Here is a 24025-nt window from a genome sequence, read left to right as displayed (position 1 = left end):
GATGAGAACTTTTCATTCGATATTTGCGGAGGTATCCTTGCATTGAACTCGAGTGGGAAAAGGGTAAAATTAGTATGTCCTGAATTGCCACAAATATAAATAGTTATTTCATTAATATTTGTCAATGTCTTTGAAGCAGTACACAGTTATCGTTAAAGTATTATAATTCACGATCTTATACATGAAAATATCTCTTTGAACGTGTGTCAATTCATTTTTTAAAATTTTTTTTATAAATTCCATTTGCAGAATAATGTAGCTACTATACACTGCTATTACAATTAATGTTACCATGATCTTGTTTGTAATAAAAGGAGAATTAAAAAAAGAACACCTCCTAAGGAGGATCGAACCTGGGACCACAATCAATGCTTTCAAGAACTCTAACCAATACACTACGCCCTTTGCTTCCCTTGGAGAAACAGTTCTTAATTATTCTGTTGCGTCAATATTATAAACGTTATCCTGCAAAAAGAAGTTCAATGCTCTGATATAGCTCTGTACTTCTAGAATTACTCTATACACATGCATTTGAAAATTAACTCTGAATTTATTTCTTCGTTGGTAGTATAGCTAAGCTTGTGAATATATTTTATTTGTAATTTTATAACGGTTACATGAACATCTAGGAAATAGTTCCTTATAATAACCTCAGGTTGACCAAGTTGCCAATACAAACAAATGGAATACAGATTGTCTTCGAGCTTACATTGTTAAAAAGGAGCGGGTACGCGTATTACTATCCTAATACTTATTCAATAAGGTTTCTTGGTTGTCAGATTTTGATTTTGATTTTGATTTTAAAATTTTGGGCGCGTCAGCACGAAGGCTATTTTGCACCCGTCACACTATACGGGGTCCAGCCCCTTATCTTTACACATAACAACTCTAACGTTGTTTAATTAAAATCATAAAATATTAAAATGTTCTGACTTTCGTTAAAAGCTGAGGCTGCAAAGAACACTCAGCACACATAAGGACAAAAGAACAGGACAATACAAACAAAATTATACTGGCCATAGTGCCAGTCGCCAGAGCCTCGTTAGTCTTCAGTCCAGGGTGTACTAACGTGGAAGTGAGGTTGACTTTTGGGCGCCTACGTGGAAGGTACCCCTTACACCCCTCTTGGTTGTCATAAATTATCACTTAAACTATTGCATGTTGAGCTAGTGCCCACCTAGCCGCCTCTGATGAAATCTATCATTCTTCAGATTCTCTTTAAAATTCGACTCTGGTCACTCGTAACTTGCTGGGTGCATGGACGGGCAATGTTTTGCGATAAGAAGCGGCCTTGAATAGCGTGAGGGAGTCACTTTGAACGCGAGCAAGCTACGCTACCAAGGTTGTCTGCCTTTGAAAACCAAGTCATTTTTTTTTTCACCGTTTCCGAACGCGATTGCTATTGTAGAAGTATATATTTTCACAAAAGTGCAAGAAAGAAAATTAGACCAATGTTCTCCCGTCGTTTGAAACCAAATATTATCTATTAAACGAAAAGTTCACGATTGTCAATAAACCTATCTGAGCATAAGGTGGATGTAAATAATAAATTTAATACAAAGATTCTCCAAAATTTCTCTCCCACTGTCTACGTCACTAACGTCAGGCCAGTATCCTGGGGGGAAGGGAATATTTAAATGTGAACCTATCAATAACTACGAAAATAACATCGTCGATTTTAGAAATGTGTAAACATTTCAATTTTGTTCTTACATAAATGAATCTGTTTCTTGCGCAAAAGTCTTCAGGCTGCATATTGGATGGTTTTAGTTTTATAATGCAAGGCTAGCAGACGTCCGATTCACCGATTTAGTCAGGACAGTGTGCTACTTTCAATCCCTGACCCGACTTTTTCGAACTGCAATCGTGATGCGAGAATGTCTCTTTGTTATTGTTGTTTTCTTAACACACAATTAGACATGTTCTTTATTGTAATAATAATTCCTAGTACGCAACATTTAATTTATAAATATATTATTTTCTAAACATATAATTTTCATGACTTAGGGTCTGGCCACTCCCTCAAATAAATTCTGCGTACTGGCCTGGTCTACGTCAATGACAGAAATGCAAGCAATACTTTTATTTATATTTAACCCAATGAAAGGAATGTGGAAGAATTTAAAAGAAATAAGAAAGAGCGGAACTACTGTTGCTCTACTATAAAAATTGTTGTCCTTCGAGGAAGAAAAATAAGAAGGATTTACTCCAGCACCTTAACACAGTGTCCCACGAGTCTCTCTTGACTAATACTGTCAAGTGTGAAGAATAAAATTTTCCGCCTGTTTACGTCTAACGTTGCGCAGATTTGGTAGTTCGCAAACGGTGTAATTATTTCGTGTTACCTTACGCAACAGCAAATACATTTCATAAGACTGTTCTGAACACCAGACTTGCGTCAGTAAACAAGCATTTCATCTGTTGCAGTATCACAGGAAAAGAACATCGTCCTGCAATGTTCTAGCCTCTAGATATTTTTCATTAATAATGTCTAATCACAATAATAAGTTAGAAGAAATAACTTGCATTTTCACAACTACCAATATTCTCGTTTTTCTTCATCACTTCGAACATTATTTCTCGAAGATATCTGCTATACTACACGAAAGCAATCCAAAATTAAAGTAAAAGTTCAACCACATGTATAACCCAGCTTCATTTACAATATTGGAGAGACAGAATACTTAAATATTGTTGTTTCAATCAAAAGTAAGGGCGTGATGTATTGGTTAGAGTTCTTGAAAGCATTGATTGTGGTCCCAGGTTCGATCCTCCTTAGGAGGTGTTCTTTTTTTAATTCTCCTTTTATTACAAACAAGATCATGGTAACATTAATTGTAATAGCAGTGTATAGTAGCTACATTATTCTGCAAATGGAATTTATAAAAAAAAATTTAAAAAAATGAATTTACACACGTTCAAAGAGATATTTTCATATATAAGATCGTGAATTATAATACTTTAACGATAATTGTGTACTGCTTCAAAGACATTGACAAATATTAATGAAATAACTATTTATATTTGTGGCAATTCAGGACATACTAATTTTACCCTTTTCCCACTCGAGTTCAATGCAAGGATACCTCCGCAAATATCGAATGAAAAGTTCTCATCATGTGCAATTCTCCATTAAATGTTTTCTCCGAGTCGTACTACCTTCGTTTTCTTTGTTACAAAAAAGTATTGTTTGCACATTACATGTAGGAGGACAGTTGCATCTACATTTCACATTGGTCAGCTCCTTCTACTTACTTTCAGGAGCGAAAGCTTGTAGTGTAGTGTTTAACGTTCAGGACTGTCAATCTGATGGTCATAGGTTCAAACCCTTCCGGTGGCAGAAAATTTTCGTAAGTTTTAGACCTATCCCATTGTGTTCATTGTTCACCCCGTGTGAAACGGAATGATTCAGTTTGGAATTAACGATGGGGGGAGGGGAAATATTAAATTACACAATCTCCATCTCAACGAACCGAGAATTGGACAAAAATTGGATAATTCTTATAAATATTAAAATTACATTCATGTTTTTAGTGGTATAATCGCAGGTAAAATCAAAGATCTTAAATGGAAGATTTTACCTTGCTCTGAACTAAGCCAAAAGGCATTTCGCGCCGATTTAATACATTCTCCAATACATTTCAAAATGTTATTGAATGTTTCATATCGATAATTTGACCAATGCATCAATTCTTGACGCTGAGACGATATTTTCTGCAACTACCTCTTCTCTTCAGTCCCTTCTGCTCTTCTCTTCTCCTTCTCCTTCTTCTCTCCCCTCCTTCTGCTCAGCTTTTATCTCATATCGCCTTCCCTACTTTTCTCCCATCTTATCTCCATCCCACTCATCTCCACTCCTCGTATCTCCTTTCCTGTCTTAGATTTCCGACTCCACGCACTTTTCTCCTCTTCTTTTCGTTCTTCCCTTTTTCTCTCCTTTACTCTACTCTCCACTCTCCTCTCATCTCGTTTTCCTTCTCTTTTCTCTTCTTTGCTCCATTTTCCTCATCTCTCCTAGAATATTTTTCCATTCTCCTCACTACATCTCCTCTCCTCGTCTATCCTCTCTTTCTTCTCTCCTCTACTTTTCCTCTTCTCCTCTCGCTTTCTCTTTCTCCTATCATTTGTCACCTCTCGTTTTCTCTCACCTCTCCTCCTTTCTGTAGACTCGTCAGCGATGAAATGCCTGAAAACCTATTATTTTTCTTTCAGAAAGAATTTTGTCACTTGCGATTTAATATTGATATTTTTAATACTTTTTATACACTAATACTTGTTTTTATTTCTTTCGCGTATTTTATAAATATTTATTGTGCATGTGGCAACCCTGAAATTGAGCCTAACTCTACACGCAACCCACCAACACCTTGTGTAAATTGGGTTGCCTAGTTTAAAATGTCGTTGTCCTAAAACTTTTGAGAGACACTGTACAACCACCTCCCAAGCGTTGTAAACGAACTTACGAAACACCTTTTTTCATCAAAATTGGTCGAAGTATTTCAAAATAGCACACGAGAAGTGATATTTTTCGTTATGTAGCTAACAATTCAATCTATGCTCTTTTCAAATCTTTCTCTTGACTACATTTTAAGAGAGAAAAACTAATCCAATGCCTGTATCACATTAAGCTAGATTTCATGCTGGATTTTCCAGTTGGTGTGTGGTACTACTTGCCCACCTGCTAGTTTTCACCTCACACGATATTCGTTATCGTACTATTATAGTCGGTACTGTTGTTCCCACAAGGCACTGCGCAGAGCAGATAAGTTATAAAGATGGACGAGCGTCTTAAGTAAGAACTTCGTATGAGAATAGCAGCTTCTGTTGTCATCAAAAAATAAAATTATAATAATTAAAAGAAGGGCATGGTCTAAATATTAGTTCGAAAGAAAATGTAGTTATCAAGGCAGTGGCGTAGATTATGGGGCGTCGTAGGAAATTTCCCCCCTCCCAGTTTTGACACCTTTCCTTATGTGTTGGAACTTAAATGTCGCCACTGTATCAAGGTGTACTTAACAAGCGCTTTAATGAACTAATCTCAATGAGAACACACATGACGTTAAATTTGTTCAGGTTTTCTTACTTTATGCTTTTTATCTGTTGCAAATGAACATGAACTTTTGAGACCTGCTCGATAATTAATTAATATTTAGAATATAATCTGATTATTAACTAGTTAGAGGTATACCGTGAACTTTTTGCTTTAAAAAGTAACTTATAATAAATATTGTAATTTTGCATGCTATAAAATGTAAACAGCTGGAACTAAATACAGTGAAATTATCCTGCGCGTATATAACAACAAGGCTTGTATCAAACACGTTCTACTGAAGATTGGTGCAGACTGGTGCTGAGTTACAGGACGATCATCATGTCGAAGTTGATTCTGACGGTAAAGTATTGGCTGTTAATACTTCTAGGTCTATGCTTAATAAGAGGGAGCAAGATTGTGATAGCTTCTATTCATATTTCACTGTTAGAATTAACATAATATTGGGTTAATATTTTATATCCGACCCAGGATGCCTTCCTTTTCAGATAAGACTTGTAGACCAGGCCTGATTTATATTTCGTCCATTGAGAATGCAAATGTTCTATCTCCAAATTGTAAACAAACGAAGATATTTTGTCTGTGGTTTATTTAGGATGCAATTGTTTCATCTCTGCTATCGTCTGATATCTACATACAAACAATATTGATAAATTGAGTGTGTCTTGGTCCATGTACAGAATTTGAAAGTAGCCACGGGAACTGCAAACTCCAACAGCCAATCGAACTTTTTGACAATTTCCTCAACCAACAACATGCGAAATCCGAGTATGAGAGAAACGATCATTCTATGACCTCAGTCACTTGTGGGAGATGCTAAGCTATGAAAATTCTCTTCGGGTATTACATTTGTTATTAACAGACAAAGATTTTGAATAATAGTGGAATGAAAGTAGTTGATTGATTTCCAAAGATATGAATTATTTATCTTACTTTGTTACCAAATGACAAATTTATAATGAAATTGTATCATCTCCATCTAGTTTCCAGAATGCAGTGTTATATCTGGTAGATAGAACGCTGGCACTCTCAAATCAAAGCTAGTGTTGCGTGCAATTGTTCTATCTGAAATTTCAGTAATTACTTACATCATACATACCTAGCGATACAACTAACTCATTTTAGAGAGGCTTCAATATATCATCCATTGTAATAATACAAATATTCATCACAATAGTGACAAAGGTCCAATAAATATATCATGTAAAACTTTAAAGGACTCTTCTGAAAAAATGATAAATTGGACATTTCAATTCTCAGTGTACGATTTTTCAAAATTACTTACTAATATGTATTGATTAATAACATACAAATATTAATATTTGCTGATGAGATTGTGGTAACAATATTCATGAAAAACAACAATATTATTTTCATATCAACTTATTAACGGTTATTCATAATTATGATGAAAATCATAAGATTGCAAACCTGATAGGGTAAAATTAACCTGATGGAATCTACACATTAATTCAAACTCAAGGAATAATAAATAGATAAAATATTCATATAAGACCAGTGAAATCTAATCTGTAAATCTGAGGAATGTATTAATCTCTTATATTAACATGACTAGATAAATATAAATAAAATTGCACAACTTCCATTGCACTTTTGCCGACCAGACGAGTGGCACCTCTTAACAAGGCCCGTATATAGTGTGTTTGTATCAGACGTCATCATCGGTGGGAAGGTCATGAATCACAACACTATATCAGCACCACAGTCAGATGATAACACCATTCTTAAATATATTTCATATTCGCACACACTTTCAAACAGTGCCAATATTTAGCCCATTTAACATATTTGCGACCATTATATTGATGTGTTGCGATCCGTGACCTACCAATAAGGGCGTTACATGTAAATCTCCCTACACCGGCTTTGCAATAGGAGAGCATTAAAGAAACACGACAATAGATATTGTAAGCTACTGATCATTTAACTTACAATACCTATAACAATTTCATAAACATCTTGTACTTCATTCATAACCATACAAACAACTGAATAAATTAACTGCTTATGATAATGTTTTGTGAAAGGTAAACATTTTACTATTTTCTCTATTTTAGGTTTTCATGATTGGACTAAGCCATTTATATGTTGAAGCACAAGTTGGAGGAAGTTAGTAAAACGTGTCTTAGTATTTTCATAATTGTTAGTTTGTCTATTTGTCATTTAAACAATATTTGCTGTGCAATGTTATATCGATTATGTAAATATTTTGCATCTATTAATCGTGGTGAGTTTATTGAAATTGAGTTATTGTTGCCTACACTGTAAAAATGTGATTGAAGTAATGGGTTTCTAATCAGAGCGCTGCAAATCGGTCAGATTTGCTTACTACGCCCGCCTGGCTGGCGAGCAAGCGAGTAAGAACTGTACTTCTGGGATTTGAACCGTCAAGCATCGAGAGCCCTGCTCGCTTATCTGCAGGGAGCGCTCATTCCGTCGGGGGCAAAAGTGGCAAATATAAGAGGCAACTGAAGATCTCCGCCACTGCTGACACCTGTAAAGGAGTACGAACCAAGTTTCGCAAAAAATGCCAAAGTTTGGAATATTGTGTGAATGGTGGTATTTTTACATTAAATTATTTTGCGGGCTCCCCGATGGTGCAGTAGCAGCATCGTCGCCTTGTAATCAAGGAGTCCCGGGTTCGATAGGCGGTGGAGGCACATGGTGGTTTTGATCTCATTTTAAACTGTAGGGCCAGTCCCGATCAGCCTTACTGTATATAAAGTGTACTTAAAACGCTAAATCAATCAATCTATTAAACTATTTTTCAAAGAACTTTTAGACTGTTGCTATATATTTTCTCTCTGGTGTAATTTTGCATATTCAATATCCGAATTATTTGCTTAAGATACCCCCCTGTATTTTGAACAGTTAAACTTTTCGTGACATGCTGAGTGTTATTATCCCCACTAGGGCACAAGGATAACTTCTTTCGTTTTCATGAATGTCATTCTGAAGGGAATTATGCATATACACTCAATATGGCTGTAATGTAGTACTTTTTCAACAATTACATTTCTGATATCACGTGATGCTGAACACTAAAGCACGAGGGTCAATGGAACATGAAATCAGAATTTACATTTCTAAAGGTTTTTAATATTGTCATCTCTTTAAACAAATCGACGTTCGCTCACATTGTTGGGAGTTATCTAGTTCTACAGACCACATTGCAAAATATAATTGTTAGCTTGTATTCTCAGACGGGTGCAAATAGCAGGTAATGCTTTTTTCACATTTCAACAAACAAACGACGTAAAAATGAAACCAAGATAAGATTTACGACTTGAAGCTCAGAAAATTGACATAAAATGAACAAAACGCACAACCCTATTTGAAGATGTTCAAAACAAATTTAGAAAATATGTGGTAGTCGGTTCGACATAATGAAACTAATTTGAGAAGTTAGAAAATCTAACTGGCCGCTGTGGCTCAGTCGAAGTTCGCTGCCAGCACTGGCACGCGGTGCATCGTCTCTACGTGCGGTCCGTGTCGAGCATTTACGTGCAAGCGAGTGAAATTCCGGTTAAGTCTACCTTCTGTGTTCTGAACCATGTCTGTACGGCGAGTGAATACTGTGAAATTGGTCTTCACGAATGTGCGACAAAAACCGACATCGATACAACTGCATCGGTGGATACAGCAGAATTTGTCACTAACAGAAGATCAAGTGCTTAGTATTGAAATCGATCAATATCGTAAGTGTGTATTTATAAAGTTAATATCGCGAGTGTTAGGCGAGCAGATAATATTACGATCGGGAGGCACATTAGTATACACTGATGACAATGGGGAGCACGAGGTAAAACTGGAATGGGCGGATCAAAATAGTGTAATTGTGAACGTACACGTAGTTCCTATGGAACTTCCAATGGACGTTCTACAACAGACACTGGCAACATATGGTGACGTGAAATATGTTGACGATGAAAAGTACACAGATGAACATATATACCCTACGCGTACCGGTACAAAGCGAATTCGCATGACGCTTAAAAAACCAATTCCATCGTACATCAATATCAAAGGTGATCGATATTGGGTAACGTACTATGGTCAAAAGATTACGTGCAGGATATGTGAATCTACAGAACATCTCTCAAATTGTTGCGATAAGCGTAGAAAACCAGGAAGAAGGACAGCCTCAACATATGCGGAAGCCATCCACCGATCACCAGTCAATATTGATGCAGAAGAACAACCACTGCCATACCAGCCTACAAGTTTTCAAGTACCCACGACAACCCTGGACATAGAAATGAAAGAATCCCCAAAGAACCCAGATGTAAAAGAACCGGAAGGTGCCGCACAGACGCCACTGGATCCTCCGACGAACAAAGTTTCATCAGAGAGAGCAGCAAAGGAAACTTCCCATTTGTTAACAACAGAAGGTCACACTTCGTCATGGGTTGCAGAAGTTGAACGCGAGGAACTTTCGAGTAACCACCAGGTCACGCCTGAAGCCTCGATTAGTGATAAGATAGCCCCTCCCCTCCCCGCGAACAGCTGTGTATCGGAAGGTGAAAAGAGCCAAGCAGGTGATGAGCTTTCCCTGCCAGGCGCTTCCTCGCCCACAACGACCTTGAAACTAGCAGAAGAAAACGTGAGTGAACAACATGACCAACCTGAAATTGCTCCCCCCCTTCCCTCGTCACAATCGCAAGAAATGGTATCAGGAGATGACTCCCAAACCGAAGAGGAATCCACAGATGATAAGCAAGTTATGGACAAAGGTCAACGAAATAGAAAAAAACGCACCAGTTCACGACTGAAAGCGGTAGCAGAAGGTAAGAAAAAGAAATGTACAAGGATGTTTCTCAGCCAGCAGTCCGTCATACTCAGCAGGAAGACTCAACAAAAGTGAAATGTTAATTAGATGTGGGTTCAGATCGCCTTTCCCTCCCCCTCCATTAGGTGGTAGTGTAAGGAGAAATGTTTGTTTGTTTATGTTTTGAGATGAGAGTGATTTATGGGTGTAGTGCGCGACATAAATTTGTGTACTTTCTTAGTGTCTACAGTGTAATGTTATATATTACATGTTAGAGAGTTACAAGATGAATATCGATATAATAACAGGTAGAAAAAATAGTGTAAATTGTGTCATGCACATGAACGAATATCATCATTCTGAAAACACTTCGGACTAATACTTACTTTAGTGTAATTGAGCACCAAAAATGCACATTTACGTGGTATTCTTATATACAGTTTTTTATAATATCTTATTGTGCATGAATTACAGCACTCGCCTTTGTACCCTTAATATCAATGGGATCTTGACACCAGTGAAATGCAAATTGCTTGCGGACTTTGTCCGAATCCATTCGATTGACATTTTATACTTGCAGGAAGTTTGTATTGTAGATTTTAACTTCCTGTATGGGTACGAGGCTATTGTAAACTTGGGGACAAGCGGGAGAGGGACGGCAATTTTAATCAAAAGTGGTATAGAAATAAAAAATGTAAAGAAATTAGTCGATGGGAGGGGAATTAGTTTTCAAAGTCAACGCTATACTTTTGTTAATATCTACGCCCCCTCCGGACAGCAAAACAGATGGAAAAGAGAGCAATTTTACCAGTCTGAGATAGTATATTTACTTCCAAATAATGATTCGTGTATCATCCTAGGTGGTGATTTTAATCAAGTGCTGCGATCATGTGATTGTATAGGAAAGTTTCAAAATAGTTTAGCATTAACGACCTTAATCAGCGATTTACAGCTGAAGGACATCTGGACCGAAAAACGAAAGGATATAGTGTTTACCTATTTCAATAACAAAGCAGGTTCTAGACTGGACAGATTCTATACACTTGGTCATACTATAAAATATGTGACGACAATAGATGCTTTGCCGGTACCCTTTTCAGATCATATAGCAATCAGAATGAGTATTAATCTACAAGAATCTAAATTAGTTTGGGGTCCGTCCTATTGGAAAATGAACTCTGCCCTACTTCAACAGCCTAATGTTAATTATATGTTTGAAGCAAAATGGAAGTATTGGTGCCGGCAACAAAAACACTATACTGATTACAATACGTGGTGGGTAAAATACGTAAAACCTCGAATTAAATCCTATTTTCAATGGCTAGGGAAAGAAAGTGCACGTGACCGGAACTTAATGTTGAACTTCTATTACAAATGTTTACATGAGTTATGTATGCGACCTGATGTCACAGAACATTATCCACAGATACAAAAATACAAAGCACAAATCCTTACGTTGCAACGGCATCACTTGGAGGGTATAAAGATAAGAACTACTCATGCGTCATCCTTGCAAGATGAACGAACCTCTTTATTTCACTATGTACACACACAAAAACAAAGGCGAGCTCTATTGATAAACAATAGTGTCGATCCCGGCGGAGATACACATAGCAATCAACAAGGTATATCACAGGCGTTTTACACGTATTATAATAATTTGTATACTGGTAAAGAAGTAGATCAATTGGCTGTACAACAATTGCTCACCTCGGTAAATAATTTTTTGACGGACGAAGACAGAACTTTGTTAGACAGTGACGTCACTGTCGATGAGGTGTATGAAGCACTGCGTACTTGTAACGTTAAGCGCACTCCTGGCAACGATGGCATAGGCTACCAATTTTATATACGTTTTTTTGATATTATGAAACATGAATTGGTCAAGATAATACAAGATGCATTTCGAAACGAATGCGTGCTTCAAAATGAAGGTATAATTGTACTGATTGCCAAAAAAACGCGTCCGAGTGCAGTGACTGACTTTAGGCCCATTACTTTGTTAAACTGTGACTATAAGATTATGGCCAAAGTTTTGGCTAATAGACTGAAACCTATATTATCTTCCTTACTCAGTTCACGGCAAACATGTGTCAGTAAAACTCACAATATATTTTCTACGGTGGCGGGTATACGTGATATAATGTATTATTATGAAATGCAACAAACCGCAGCTTGTATACTATCATTTGATTTCACAAAAGCTTTTGATCTTGTAATTCACCAATATTTGTTTGAAGTACTTCGAGCCTATCGCTTCAGTGAAGCCTTTATATCTGTTTTGCAAAGCTTCTATAGAAAGGCAACCTCCCGTCTTCTTATCAATGGATTCGTGACTCCTGCAATACACGTGACGAGATCCATTCGCCAGGGGTGCCCCTTGAGTATGCTTCTCTTCGCTTTGACCTTGGACCCGCTACTTCGATATATTCAGTGCCGAGCCCCGCCGGCAGCGAGTGCTTTCCTTGAAACGCAAGTGTTTACATTCGCAGACGATTTATCAGCTTGTGTAACAACAACGAACCAGCTCCAAAATATACTGAATGCAATGTGTTTGTATTGTTCTGCCAGTGGAGCGGAAGTTAACATGACAAAATCAAAGGCTTTACCTGTTGGCAACTGGAAGCAAGACAATCCGGACATAGGGATAAAATATGTAAACGAACTCAAAATATTGGGCATTACTTTTCATACTAATGAATCCAGAATGCTGGATCTAAACTGGACGAAAATTGTAAGCGAAATCAGGTTACAGTGTTATCAAATGAGAGGAAGACAACTCAATTTAATTCAGCGTGTTTGGTTCCTACACACTTTTATTTTTAGTAAATTAAATTATGTCGCTCAAGTGTTGCCAATCACACAGCAATATCTCCGACAAATACAGTCTGCTGTGGGATGGTTCATGTGGTACGGACATTTTTTTCGGGTACCTTTCCCGATCATGTGCCAAACACAAATGACAGGTGGTCTAGAACTATGGAATATTGAAAATAAATGTAAGTCCCTATTTTTAGCTAGAAATTATAAATTGTACTTAATTGAACGGTCGATTACTTCAATGTGGTTGCGTATATTTACCGATACATTTCCACCGCAAAATCCACCCAACTTGTCTCGACTAACAAAGAACCCTATGTATGTAAGAATCTTCATACAAGAATGGAGTTATGTGGAGTTTCCCATGGATTTGAAGAAGAATACTCTGTCAAAATATTTGTATGAACATTTTCAACGACAACTTATTTTGCAGCAGAGTCGAATAGAGAAAAAATTTCCTAATGTTATTTGGTCAAATGTATGGCAAAATCTCCACAAGCCTTTCCTTGACACGGACATACGAAGTTTGTGGTATACCCTGGTGCATGATCTAGTTCCAACAAATGTTCGACTAAATGAAATAAAAAGACTACCAACAAATGAGTGTAGACAATGTGGAGAGGTGGATACAAATGAACATCGCCTCACTACATGTAAAGGAATTTCAGAAATTTGGGCCTTTCTTCTTATGTGCCTTGCCAAAATATGTCGTATATCGCCACAATGCTTTCAAGCGAAAATTTGTATATTACCAGACTTCAAATATTTCCCTGTGAAGAAACAAAATGCCATTGTGTGGCTAATAGCACATACAGTATATTATATATATAGCAAAAAGTTTGAACCAAATATCACCCTATATACAATGTATCTTAAAAGATCTAGATGGAAACAATCAAATAAACAAAATGTCCGATTGTCACAATATTTTGGTAAATATCTGGATGTAATGTAATTGTATGTATACAAAAAATCCATAGATGTAAACAGAATAGTGAAATAAAACTTAAAAAAAAAAAAAAAAAAAGTCGGTAACGCGTCTGACTACCATGCTAAAGGTCCCGGGTTCGATCCCCGGCCGGTTCAAATCCGGGAACTTTTCTAACGATGGAAGCGGCTCCGGCGCCCACCCAGCGTCGAATAACCTGGGGGAAACCCTGGGGGGTAAAGGCGGTCAGGGGCGTCATGCTGATCACATCACCCCCACTCACGACCGGATCAAGAAAGTGTGGGGCGTTACCCCTACACCCCCTATACGCCTTCATGGCGTGGTGCTATGCACAGGGGAACACTTTACCCTTTTTTTTTACCTTTTAGAAAATCTAACAATTATACAACCTCAAGGCACCTGCAACTCACGTGACTTCTTAGTACCCGCGTAAAGAGAAAACCCTGGCAGGCATGGAGGCCTGTGGATTCTTGTTCAGGGAATCTCGCTTGAGCAATGTCGAACACTTGGCTTGACGTGCGTGTTGCGTATTATTGTAGGCCCGACTCCTGGTAGACGGATTTCTTCCGGGTCACGTGCAGGTTTCTGTTTCTAATACCATCAATTCTCACACCTTTACAACTACAGTAAAACAAAATGACCATGATTGTTTTTAAAGTATCGGTTATTTCATAATTGACCTAATTAATGTAATTTTAATGATTCAGTTTTTAGAAACTTTATATTGTGCACGCAACTAAATCGTAGAATACAGTAAACTGTAATGGTAGAATCAGTGTTGAATCGAGTCACTTTCCTGTGATTGGGATGTTAAACCTCAAGTGGAGGAATGTCATAGACATCAAATTGTAACAGTAATAAAAACAAAACTAGTATTTTTAAATTGCCCCTTATCTCTGATATGCAATTAAGTTAAGTGTAAATTTCGATAAGGCTGCACAAAAGTACGCCACCAGCATTCCAAAGCTAACTGTTGACTGACTAACCGATAAAATAGCTGCAAGAAGTGGAAATTCAAAACAATATTAGAAGCTTACATCACACTAGCCACACCGCTCTATACGTACCCATGAGTTTCAATGCAATTTATTATATGTTACTAGTTACCAGTTATTAAAACGGACCATAATTTTATTTCGTTCATTATTCTGACTTTTAATTATAAAGAGGTCTATATCAGTGCTCATTACTAAAAATAAAACATAATTTATTTTTTTTCTAAGTTACATTAAAGTCCTGAACATGGCTGCGAAATTTCTCAGTTATTTTCCGAATGTCCAACCAGGTTTTGAAATATTCGGGGGCGACTTTTATATTTCCAGGAGGATCTTTCCCTACCGGGTCACCCCCTGAATTCATCACTGGTTGGAGTACAGTAAATTGTACTGCGAGTTCTACCAGTGTAATGAGAAAGTTAGAGAGAATTTTTTGCAAAGCTCATCCAGAATATTTCCTACTACGTAATTGCCCGTGCCATATTAATCAGTACACTGAGTAAGCTGCAGCGAATTATTCCCGATCCAGGATTTCTCAACTCATGAATTATGGGAATTCGAATGAAAAGAGTTTCATCTGAGGAACTGGATATTTCAGTGAAATGTCTTCCCAAACCAGTAACTATGGAAATTCCAATGAAGAGAGTTCCATCTCAGGAACTGGTCTTTGCCATTTGGATATTTCAGTGAAATGTTTTCCCAACTCAGGAAGTCATACTACGAGAGAGGATGAATTGGCGTTTGAAATAGTTGACATTACGCACGCCTGTGTAGCTGCTAACCTACAAGCAAAGATCTGCAATGTACTCAAAATACACTGTGTGGCCACTGCATTCTGACCACCCACCTAGTAGTGTGTTGGACCACTTTTTGCTTTTATGACAGCAGATGTCCTATGTTCAATGGATTCTGTATAAACAACATAGGAAGCAGTGAATCAATAATGGAATGGTTTATTGAATTTTAGTGATAAAAAATATGTACTCTTAGAAACTTCCCCTCCGGTGACAGTTAAATAAGTTTCATACGCATTGATAAATTACGGTTAATATTTATTATTTATGTTTATCTTCTTTAGTTGTACACAGTTTAGTTGCGTCCTCAGATGCTGAACATAAGCTGTTGAATGTTTTCAATCTCTTTTTTAAGTAATGTGAACTTTTTTAATCATTGGAAAGGATTTTTTTGAATACTCACCAATATTTAGAAATTAGAAATTAGTAATGACGACAATTACAGTGATGGTGTTGACTTATTAGTGGAATGTTTTCTAAAAGAACCTAACTCTTTATCTACAAGGTAATCCAAAGTTCAACAAAAGGTTTGAACAAGAGATAGGATTCGTAATGGATCTTCGATGTTCAGGTAAACTTATATCTACACTGAAGAAGAAAATCCTGAGATTGTAACTCAAGGTTTTGTACAACCACCAAGAAAAACAACACCAAAACCTATCCGAGAGCATGATATACCTAGAACAAGACGGCAAAGGATGCAGAAAACGTTCTCGCCTATTTTACTTCAACAGTTTTTCACTTTGATGTTACTTGAACTGAATTATAGGTCACTCTCTACTATATATATCTACGGCTTCTACGATATAGTTTTGGTTGTAAGTCAAAGTGAGTAGAGTAATTTTTCAGAGAGCAACATGTATATATTTAAAAATTTATATATCTTTAAATATAACACAAAGTATTACAGTACTTACTTAGATATTACTAAATTCTCGATTCTGTGGTTTGTTTACAATTTAATACAATATGTTCCTTAAAATAAAATGGATCACGTTAAGAAATAAAATATTTTACAGGGATTTCATCCTTATCCCGCTTATTAGATTCGAATAAAACATTCTAAGTAATATATTTATCACGTAGTATTTTAAAACGCTAGCCTAGTTAATATTTACCACAATATATATAATAATGTTTTATTTTAATCACATTTATTTAATAATTAATGATAATTGCGTCATACAGACTAATTAAGCAACAAATCAGATGTTTTATTCTAATGAATACAATTATAGTAGATAATTTTAGAAAAGATATTGTTACAAACAATACAAATATCGTCACAATAATAATTACAAATCTATTTTTTTTGTGTCAGAAATACATTACTAAGAATTTTGTGTTTAAAACTTGAATATGTAACATAATATAATATATAAATACATAATTAACAACACTTGAGACATTTTTGTATTTTAGATGGGAAATAGTGCAGATGCAATGTAAAGGCTACTTCTGTTACTCTGCACGATGCTAATGATATTCTTATGTAAAACTAAATTATGGTGGTTTCTGAACATACCAATTAATCTACTCCAGAGATAAATTCATTTTTTCTTAATTTTGATTTGTTCAATAATGTAGAAAAGTAATAAATGGATATCTTTGATCAGCAAATATCACTAAATTTTTAAAAATTTAATATGATAAACGTGTAGTTTCGCAACATATCCACGCAAGCGCGCGCACACACACGTACATACATGTACATACATTAAATAATATATGCTCATAAATGCATCGTAATACCATAGATTAATTATTGGCTCTGGATGGAAAGAAGAATTTTATAGGCTGTAAGATTTCACACTATCAGCTTTTCTCATTCTCAGAAATAACAATGTAAAACTTACTGGTGGGTGCCTTCAATGCCAGCACCTAGAATTTGTATAATATGAAAAACTCACATTTCCATTTATTCATAACATGGATCGCTGTGGATGGTGCTTTCAATATAATAACTTTGATTATTTTGTGGATAAATTTCATCGTATTTTCAGTCTTAAGACGTACATTTACCATTACAGGACACAACTTTGTGAACGCCGGACATAGGAGTGGACCTGTTGTACATGACGGTAAGCAGCTCTTTCTCGCATATAAAGCAGTATACTTTGACTATCTTTTTTCTCAAGATATGTATGACTACAAATGAAATTAGAATTATATTAGTATGAGGTTCAGCATTGGTCGGATAACCATAGTGCTATCTCATGCAGGATGAGACTGACTTGAAATCTTGTGTTTGAAACATTCGAGCATTTAGAAGTAGGTGAATTTTTGAGTTTCTCTTTGCTAACATTAGCCCTATCTTACCCGAAGAAAGAGACCGAAATGCTGCCAGGCCAACCATATCTTGTTTCTCTCCATTTCAACTGTTAACATTTTCATTAAACAATTGAAAAATTGTTCCTGTATTACTTTTGTGAATAAAGTCGTAAAGATAAGAATTTGTGTTTCGACATGCATTGATGTAAGTGACTGTGTATAATAAGTTATTGTTTTCCTTTAATTATGTAAAATGTTGTAATTTTTATGTATCTGCAGCTCTGTATAAATAACAAAGAAAGCAGTGAATAAATAAAGAAATGGTTTCTTGAATTTTAGTGATAAATAATGTGAGGACTCCTTCAACCCCTCACCCCCTCGCGTGTCAGTTGTGTAAGTTTCTTGTTAAGCATGGATAAGGCAGGATTAATATTTATTATTAATGCTTATATCTTTAGTTCTGCACAGTTTAGTTGCGTCATGAGATATTGAACATAACATACATAAAATGTTGTCAGTCAATTTTTTAAGTAACGAGAATATTTTTTATTCATTGAGAAGGATTTATTAAAATATTTACCAAGTTAGGAGATAGTACTTAGTAATGACTACAATTACAGTAAATTACAATAAATTGACTAATTTGCGGAATGTTTTCCCAAAGAACCTAACTCTTTATCTACAAGGTAATCCCAAGTTGAACAAAAGGTTTGAATAACAGACAGGATTGGTAACGGATCTTCGTTGTTCACGTAGACTTATATCTACACTGAAGAAGAAAATCCTAAGATTGTAACTCAAGATTTTGTACAACCACCAAGAAAATGCACACCAAAAGCTATCCGAGAGCATGATGTACTCAGAAGAAGACAGAAAAGGATGCAGAAAAAGTTCAGAGAGCAACATGCATATATTTAAAAGATTATACACCATTAAATATAACACTAAGTAAAAATAACACATTTAGAGAGAGTATTTTTCCCGTAATATGTGATGTAACATAGTAAATGGATCATATTGGGTAGATTAGTTTATCTTAAATATCTGATAGTATTTCACAATGTTTATAATTCATTTTTTTACAAGGCACTCGTTCAGCTCACCATAGACAGAACATTGGCTCCCATAGACGACAGTACATTGGGGACCGTGAGTATTAATAAATAAATATTTTCTTTAACTGTAAATATATAATTTAAATGACCTATATAACCACTACATGAGTTAACCATTTTCATCATTGACTAAAATTCACCTTTACACTGATCAAAATTACTTTAGATAATGAGATCACTTTTATCTGAATTCAGATACAATTTTATGCAACATGAAGATATTTCACTGAGATATTCATAAATGCTCGATTCTATGGTTTGTTTGCAATTTAATGAAACATATTCATTGAAAAGGAATTGTTCTATAAAATATTAGAGACTTCACACTTCATCAGATATATAATTTGTTTCCACCAATAATTACAATATTTTAAAGCGTTGTCATACGTTTTTGCATTCATGCGTTTCAAATGAAACATACTAGAGCTTACATTTAAATCCGGAAATATTTGAAAACACTAACCAAGTTAGTATTTACCACAATATATATTACAATGTTTAGTTTTAACCACGTTCATGTATTAACTCCTTCAGCTACCGATTATTGGCTCCCAATACATTGAGGACAGTAAGTATTAATAAATAAATATTTTCTTTAACTGTAAAAATATCATTTAAATTATCTATTTTATTACAATATGAGTTAATCATTTCATCATCGACTAAAATTCACCTTTACACAGATCAAAATTACTTTAGATAATGAGATCGCTTTTATCTAAATTCAGATACAATTTTATGCGACATGATGATATTTCATTGAGATATTCATAATGCTCGATTCAATGGTTTGTTTGCAATTTAATGAAATATATTCATTGAAATTGAATTGTTGTATAAAATATTAGAAATTTCACACCATCAGATATACAATTTGTTTCTACCAATAAATACAATATTTTAAAGCGTTTTCATACGTTTTTGCGTTCATGCGTTTGGATTGAAACATACTAAAGCTTACATTTAAATCCGGAAATATTTGAAAACACTAACCAAGTTAGTATTTACCACAATATATATTACAATGTTATATTTCAACCACGTTCATGTATTAATTAAAGTAAACTACGTCCTTAGAATTTTTGTACAGATACACAATTATTAAGCAACGTATCTGATGTTTAATTGAAGTGAATACTTTACAATTATATTATATAATTATAGAAAGGTTATTATTGCAAGCAATGCAAATATCAACAGAATAATGATCATAAATTTCAATTTTATTCTGTAAGAAATATTTTTGGAAGAATTTTGTGCTTAAAACTTTAATATGTAATGTTGTATATAATAATAGATAATTCATAATATTTTATATATTTTTTAATTGTAGATGACGATTAGTGCAGATGCGATGTGGAGCACAGTTCTGTTACTCTGCATGATGCTGAGGATATTCTAATGGGAAAATAAATTATGTTGGTTTAGGAAAGAAACATAATTCTACTCCATAAATAAATTCACTTTTATTAAATTTAGAGTTGTACCATAATGTAGAAAAGTAATAAATGAACATTTTTGATCAGCAAATATATCAATTTTTAAAACAGTAATATGATGAATGTGTAGTCGCACAACATATCCACAAATACACACGCACACACATACATACATATGCAGTTTAATATATACACTCCTCACAAAAAGTTTGGAATATTGTTAAATTAGGCACAACAAGTTTGGAAAATGATTATATTAGGCAATAGGTGATAGGCACGGCGGCATATGTCGGTGAAGAGACGACAACGTCCACCAGACAAATACCATGTGGTGTTGAATTCCAAGGCCGTGTCTATCACCTATTGTCTAACGTAACAATATTCCAGACTTTTTGTGAGGAGTGTATATATATAAATAAAAAAAGTAAAGTGTCCCCCTCTGCATAGCACTACGCCATGAAGGCCCCACACTTTCTTGATCCGGTTATGAGTGGGGTTGATGTGATCAGCTTCACGCCCCTGACCGTCTTTACCCCCCAGGGTTTCCCCAGGTACCCATGTTATTCGACGCTGGGTGGGCGCCGGGGCTATATATATATATATATATATATATATATATATATATATATATATAATATATGTGTGTGTGTGGGTGGGTGGGTGTGTTGGTGTGTTCATACACACATACATACACACGTCCAATAACAGTAGAATTTGTAGGCTGCTTTAAAGTAACCCTTTTTCATTCCCAAAAATAACAATACAGAACATCTGATGGTTTTCTTCGATGCCATAACCTAGAATTTGTATAGTATGAAAAACTCATCTATCTATTCATTCACAACATGGATCAAATCCTAGATGAATATGCGATCGGTGTGGATGCGGCTTTTAGTACAATAACTTTTGTTATTTAAATAATAGATTTCTGTCTTGAAACGTTGTAAGTGAAATGCTGAAAACAATTACAGTCGCGAATGGATTTGAAGTTTGGAAATTACTCCAACTGGAGATTAACAGTAAGTTGCAATTTGAAAGAAAATGAAAGTCAGTTGCACATATTACTGGGGCATTTCTATACGATAGATAAAACTAGAGTACGAGTAGTAGAAGAAATGTCAAGTGCGAATGCAGATTTGTTGGAACTTTAAATACTTTTTCTTTCCACAAAGTTTAAAAACGTGGCTTTGCACTATCTCGCCTCAGCGCCTTCAACTGTATTTTGCTCAACACTGAACACGGTTCACAACACTGTTCTCAGTGATGAAGATAAGGATACCTGAAACAATTACTTTTGCAATGCACAACTTTTTGAATCCACATTCTTGACATTCCAATGACGGTGATCAGTGAGTTGCCGCTGAGACGTAGATAGATTCTTAATGTGCATGGCCTGGGTAAGATAAATGTTTATAAAATAATGATTCGTTCCTAAAGTTGGATGTTGCTAGTTTGACTTTTGTCACTAGCAGAGACAAACTACAAGTGTGCAAAATATATGTTCATAATTGTATGTGATACATTCTGCAGTGAAATGAAATGTTTGAAGTGTGTGTACTTAAAAATACGTGCTACTGTTTAATCTCCATTAGAGCTCCTTATATTGAGATAATAATATAAAATGCTATTATAATACTAACATGTAATTCTGTAAGATTAAATCTTAAATGGTATGAATTGTGAAAGCACCTATAACTATCAACAGTCGTCACTCAGGTACAAAATGCTGCATCCCTACTTCTGAAGGATCTTGTTCATGCAACAAGTGTTGCTTGTTGCTGAAGTGTCCACAAAACCCAATCCTTGGGAGAGGAATGTATCTTTCGTATAGAGAAGCAACGTTTACATTATTTACCTGTACAGCCACTGACAATTCTGGGTTGTGACAATCCCATTAACTTTCAATGGAATAGTTGCAACGCAGACTGTACATATAGAGTCTAACTGCCAATCTGGCAAATGTCCGAAGGGCTGTAGAAGCAATTGGGCCAGTTTTGTATAGATAAATTTATCACATAATCACGTAGACTTGCTTACAAATTTGATGTGTATTCCACCCAATACTACTCATATTATTTTCAAAAACGTTTTTGTCATTATGGTCTTGTATAAAATTAATACGTCTCTGAGGAAATCGGTAAGGATGAAATAGATTGAATTGATCTTGTTCAGGATAGGGACAGATGGGAGGCTTTTGCTGTTGCAGCCATAAACCTTAGTGTTTAAGAAGGCTAGAGTTAGTTAGTTAGTTTGTTAGCTGAACTCGGTCGCAGTGGCGGATAAGTTTTTTGAAATTTGTAAACAATCCAAAGTAAGCATGTGGTCAAAGTTCTCGATCTCTAATTGCAAGATGATGATTATAGTGGTTCATTTATTTTGGGGAGTTTTAGGTAACCATCAATTTGAAAAAAAGATTCTGCTTCGTCTTTCTTGTGTATTTGCGGGTGTCAAGTTTCAAGAAACGCAATACTAAGAAATAACTTAAAGAGCAAATAGATCCCTACAGACGTATCTTGGAAACATAAGGGCATCTTCATCGAAACAATGTCTGGTGGACAAACGAACGATTTGTTGTTATGGTCTCAATCAAATAACATGTACTGTAGCAATTGAAACAAAGAACTTTGTCGGCTATTTGATATTATCAAGAATACAAGAGAATCACTGAATATACCACTTGATAGTTTGGACATAGAGTAGGGTTCAGTTGAATGCATAAGTATTGTAATGCCAAACAAATTGCCCATTACCACGTTTACTGTCTGTTTTAGCGAAGAGAAACAATATTGATCCTGTATCGTAATGTATGTGGATGGAGATGAAGACTGGCAAACGCTAGTTTGTAAAAATAATATATTCTAATGGTAACTCTTTATCGTAAAAAAAATACTTGTAATACTTTCAGTTCAAGTATATTCATGTACAATATTATTTTTGTAAATACGCTATGGAGTAAGAAGCAATCCAATAGGTACATGTACTTTACTGTTCGTAATATATCTTACTTATTTTTAATCCTTTAGGCGCTGTGCCTCTCTCCAAACATTTTCTCAGAAACTTCTCTTGTTCGTCTTTGTGTATATCTTTCCTCTTCAAGGGAGTGGTTTGCAACATCAGGAGATGGAAGATATTGGTTCAGAAAATAGAAAAATAACTAATATGGAATGAAATAAGGGCAAGAAGAAAGGAGATAAAGATAATAAAGGAGAACCTGACAAGAATTGAAAAAGCTATTGAAAATGGTCTCACCATTTTTACGAGAGAATATACATTTCATGAAATGAAAATCTGGCAGGAGAAATTTAGAGAGAAAATAAAAATAAAATTGAACAAGAAAGGAGAGGGAGTAGGATGGAAACAAGAAAGAGGAGAAGAGGAAGAAGAAGAGGATACCAGAAGAAGAGTTGTGGTAATAGGGAATGTAGACCTAACAAAAGAAGAGGAAGCTTTTTTAAAAACTAGGAAGAGGTTTCAAAGTTAAAGAAAGAAATGTAGATTATGAGGAAGTTATATTATATATGACATTGAAGAAGCAGTGCTCCATATAAAAGAAGAACCAGAAAGAGATAAGATTAGAAGAAGAACAGCAGCCATACTGAAGAAAGAAATGGGAAAACAAGGAAAAGTAGATAATTTCAGTCAAAAAGAAAGGGAAGGGATGAAGAAAATCAAGACAAGAAGTGATGTGGTGATAGAGCAGGCAGGTAAAGGAGGAGCAATTGTGGTGATGGAAAGAGAATGGTACGAGAGGAAGTTTGAAGACCTAAAAGAAAACGGATATGAGGAGATTTGTGGAACAGGAG

General features: G+C 35.4%; 1 long non-coding RNA gene across 2 annotated transcripts in view; it reads left to right on the top strand.

The window, feature by feature from the left end:
• The window catches only part of LOC145988200 (uncharacterized), a 54966-nt gene extending 34651 nt beyond the window's left edge, over positions 1-20315 (top strand). Inside the window, exons 1-6 of one of the 2 annotated variants that reach the window (XR_014441710.1) lie at positions 5307-5392; positions 7129-7180; positions 17428-17478; positions 18755-18817; positions 19318-19351; positions 20117-20315. This is a non-coding gene — a long non-coding RNA (uncharacterized LOC145988200). Of the gene's footprint in view, positions 1-5306; positions 5393-7128; positions 7181-17427; positions 17479-18754; positions 18818-19317; positions 19352-20116 lie in introns of those variants that run through there. The other variant, XR_014441711.1, reaches the window with a different exon arrangement.
• Positions 20316-24025: the final 3710 nt, after the last annotated feature.

Source organism: Lepisma saccharinum, chromosome 5 (assembly GCF_977018435.1).
Source record: "Lepisma saccharinum chromosome 5, izLepSacc3.1, whole genome shotgun sequence".
Taxonomy (NCBI): Eukaryota; Metazoa; Arthropoda; class Insecta; order Zygentoma; family Lepismatidae; genus Lepisma; species Lepisma saccharinum.
This window is presented reverse-complemented; position numbering and strand designations above follow the sequence as displayed.